Raw genomic sequence first — 4619 nt, 5'->3', positions numbered from 1 at the left:
GAACCTCTGTATTATGCTTTCAATAAATTGATGTTTATTGTGAGTTCCAACCTTGATTTCTTGATTGTATGAACATTCCCCTAGAGTGACACTAGGGTTGAGAGTTCTTGTTGGTAACCTTGTGAGTGAGTGACACACCACGAGCGTTAGACAAAGCTAGGTTGGAGAGGGTTGAGAGGGTGAGTTGAGAGGTACAGGAGCATCCCCTTACCCCTCCGGCGTGATAGATTCTACCTCCGTTCCTCGAGTTCTTTGCGGCCATAATAGAGTGAATGGTCTAAGGGATGAACTTCCGCTGGGGCTTAGTTGCGCGTGCAACGGAGTGAAGCGTTGAGGTGATCTTAGTATCTAGGGCTCAATTGTGGTTAGGGACCTTCCACCTGGACCAAAGGGTTAGGTCTATAATTAGTTAGAGATTTATCACTTGGAATCCCTAGAGCTCTTTGCAACTCTATGCGAGTGCGAGGTGTTGAGATTGTTCGATTTCTTCTCCGGGACATGTATAGAGTTAGGCATAGTTGACCTTCGATTTGGGACTATGTAATTAAGGATTTCCACGACTCACCATTGCATTGATTAGGAAGCATAATAGAGGTTTCTTGCACTTGAAACAATTATCCTAGGCGGAGCATTATCTGGGTACCCCATCTTTATCGATTGCCTTACCCCCTTCTTTACTTTTGCTCTCTTACTTGTTGCTTTTACTGTTGAGAATTGAATCATTGTCACACTCATTATCATTGATCTTTCACATAGCTAAGAATCAAATTATGTATTTTTATTCCCTACTCCATGTGGATTCGATACCCGCCCACCTGGGATTATTACTTCGACAAACCCGTGCACTTGCGGGATATACGTAAGGGGACCTTGTCAGTGCTCCACCCGTGCTTAGCTTGAGCATGCAAAATGAAAGGAGCACGCAGACCATGATTCCCCTAAATGTATAGGACATTCTTTTCTCAAAATAATCACATGGAGAGAGCATCCCCGTGCTTCACCCATGCTCTCACTAACAACCCGGGAAACCCAGACAGAGGAAACCCTGGGGAAGTAGCTCACCTGTGCTCTGCCCGTGATTGCATTGGACACTTAGAAGAATTGTCCTCATTGGTTTGTTTTGTCCTTTATTTCACTCCATGTATGTTATTGACACACAAATTTGCATGCGTGTACACTTGAGTGGCCGCCCAAGTGGTTTTCACCTTTTCGAGGTGGTAGCTCCTCCTGCCAACGGTGGTAGCTTTCACTCATCCCATTAGATCTTTATCACATTAGGGTATAACAAGTATCCAACTTATGAGATTAGCAACATACATCTTAGGTGGTAGCTCTTTCCACACTTATGTACAATCAGAACAAAATTTATTAAATTTTTTCAAATTTTCTATTTTTTCTGATTTCTTTTCAAATAAAACAAGCACACTAAAGTCACCAAAATGATGAACTAGAGTTTTTATAGGTCTAATGAGTGAGAAAAGTACATAAAGAGCAATCAGACAAAAATATTCAAGAAAATTGGATGAAAACTAGAGAATGACAAAACCTAGTGTTTACAACATCAAAAAACTAAGAATTAAACTCTTAATCCTAAGGTGAACCTTCATGGGTAACAAGGGCTTGCTCATGAAAACACAAGTATAAGAAATGTAAAAAGGTGAATCCTCCCCCACACTTAAGATGTACATTATCCTCAATGTACGCATATAAGCACAATAGAAATATCATCAATAAAATCTAAATGTGTGTGGGAATGCAAATATAACAATACTCACCTATCAAGTAGGTGACCCGAGTTTGATCCCTGACAACAGCGCCAAAACTTGACACACCAATTTGCATGCATATACCACAAGTGCACGGGTGTCAAAGTAATAAAATACCCGGTGAGTTGGGTAGTCGAATCCATAGGGAATGGAAGTATTAGTAGTAACCACTTCTCAGTTATCTAGTCAGAATCAAGATTGTGATGAAATGAACTTAATTGCAAGAATATGAGTAAGCAAGCAAAAGGGAAAGTAGAAAACAAGGGAGATCTCAATCAATAAAGATGAGGTACCCTGGCAATGCTCCCCCTAGGATCTAACATGAAGGGCAAGACTTACTAAATATTTCTAAACCGAGATAGATGAGTCGAGGTAATCATAGAATAATCGGTCCCTGCCTCCAAACCACTGATATTAGTCCCCTACGAGGTTCCGATAGAGAAATCTCTTAATCTCAACACCTCACACCACATATGACCGCAATAAACTCTAGGGATAGCTAGGAGTGCAACTGATTCCTAAAGATAGAACTAACCCTACTTCTAGACAAAAGATCCCTAACCTCCTATAAGGTCCCTAACCTCCTATGAGAAATCTCTAATTCTCATGCCTCACACCAAATATGGTTGTATAATGCTCAGATAATATGAAGATAGGAAGCACTCATCGGAGGGGAAAGGGGACACTCGACTATCTTATGACTCACCCTCTCAACCCTCTTCAATCTTGGAGTTCTAACCCTAATGGAGATCTCTCTCTCTCACCAAGGCAATAATTCATGCACTACTAATCAATCACAAGGATCAATACGACATGCAAGCAATGAGAAAATAATGTTAAAACTCAAACAAACTGGGATTTAATAGAAAAGATAAAGTAAGTCAATACAAAAGATATGATCCTAGGATTCACATGTCCAAATACCTACTAGGGTATTGCCCTCCATGGGCAAATTACAAAGAAAAGAATAATGCAATGAAAAGCAATAAAAGCCATTAAATAAAACCCCCTTAAATAGGTGATGGTCACCTTTATGGGTTGCTCAACGTCTTGAAGGATCCCTTTTTCGAAGCTAGGTTACCGAATGCTCCCTCGATGCTATGACAGAGAAAAGATCTATCGAAGTTGGTGAAGAACGTTCGTCAAATTTGCTAAGGACCTCCTCTAGAAACTCTAGCCGCTTCACCATTTAAAAGCAAGCAAAAAGTCTCCAAAGAATAGGGCAAAAGGGCTATTTATAAGAATAAACTGCATCTGTCACGTGTCTCCATGTGACCGTGTGAGATTTCACTCGCCCACATGAGCTGCAGAAATTCCCATGCGACCATATGAAATTTCCACTCGGTCGTGTGAACAGTGTTTTTACCGCAGTAAAGCTACAATACTTTGCTATATACTCTTCAAAACACATCTCACACACTCTTCTCTTGAGGTCACATAGTCGGGCACATGTCCACGTTGTAGGTTATAAGACTTTTCATCATTGAATCATCATTTGGAAGCTCTTGCATTCTTCACAAAAGTAGGGCCATGGGGGTGTGACTGATAAGTGCTTGTGTGATAAGAATGTGAATTGTTCTTTCCTTATGTTGAGCATTACTTTTAGCAAGTTTAAGCACTAATACATGTGTATTTGTGTTCTTTTGCGCATATAGGGTTGTGAAGCTAAGTTTGAGAGAAAAAGCCAAAACTAGATCATATACGCATTATTTGATAAAATCTTGGAATGAACAAACGTGAAGACACAAGTGGGACTCCAAGATATGTGAATGTGTGCCAACCTCCATGAATTCAAGTCACTACAATGAGTTGGAGGCACACCAAGGAAGTCACATTTGCGTATCCCGACTTGTGCATTGATAACAAGACCTCCGTTAATGAAGCTTTTCGTTGAAGAAGATGTGCGATCTATGACATAAACGTGTGCATGTTTATGTTTCCTTGATAAAAAGCATGGAATTGGGAGTGTTTTGGCCAAGTAATGTAGCAGGTATTGTATCTAAACACTACAGCAAGTATGGTAGCAGTTATTGTTTACAGCCAGCCAAAAATAAGATTTCCAGAGAATCCATATAGGCGAGTGGAAATTCCCCACGCCCGGGTGGAAATTCCAAAGACCTGTGGGAAGAATCCACAGGGGAGTGTGGATTCCAGATTCCAACCCCATTTAAGCCACGATTCAGCCCAATTTTAGGGATCTTTTTCCCCTCTTCTCTTCCACTTTTCTCCATCGTTTGGGAAGCCGTCGGCTAGGGTTTGGAGAGGCTTTTGGCAAGTCTTTAGAGTACTTTGAGGGTTTCGACACCACGATTCACTTGGAAGAAGGTTATTGGGAGAGCTTTCATCGGCATAGATCCGGCGATGTGTGCCCTAGGCCGGACAAGTGGACCTTTGGAGAAGACTTGGCTACTCCACAAGACCATCGACACGACTACCAAGGGGGTTTTCTTATGGAACACTTGTTTTTACTTTCGATTTTATTATTGATTGTATTGTGCTTCATGGGGAGCTAAACCCCCTAGTGGGTACTTGGATTCTGTAAACCCTAGGATGTTATTGTTTCATTGATCTTTTATTATGCTTTCCTTAATTGATGTTTCAATTGAGTTCCAATCTTGAGTGCTTGTGGAATGATTTCCCCCTTAGAGTGACACTAGGGTTGATAGTCCATCTTGGTAATCATTTTAGATGAGTGACACACTATGAGGGTTAGACATTGCTTGATTGGAGAGGGTTGAGAGGGTGAGTCGAGAGGTAGCGGAGCGTCCCTTTTCCCCTCCAGTGTGATTTATCCTACCTCTATTTACTTGAGTTCTTGGCGGTTACAATAGAGTGAAGTTCTAGAGGATGAAC

This window comes from Dioscorea cayenensis, chromosome 19 (genome assembly GCF_009730915.1).
Source record: "Dioscorea cayenensis subsp. rotundata cultivar TDr96_F1 chromosome 19, TDr96_F1_v2_PseudoChromosome.rev07_lg8_w22 25.fasta, whole genome shotgun sequence".
NCBI classification, from domain to species: Eukaryota; Viridiplantae; Streptophyta; class Magnoliopsida; order Dioscoreales; family Dioscoreaceae; genus Dioscorea; species Dioscorea cayenensis.
This window is presented reverse-complemented; position numbering follows the sequence as displayed.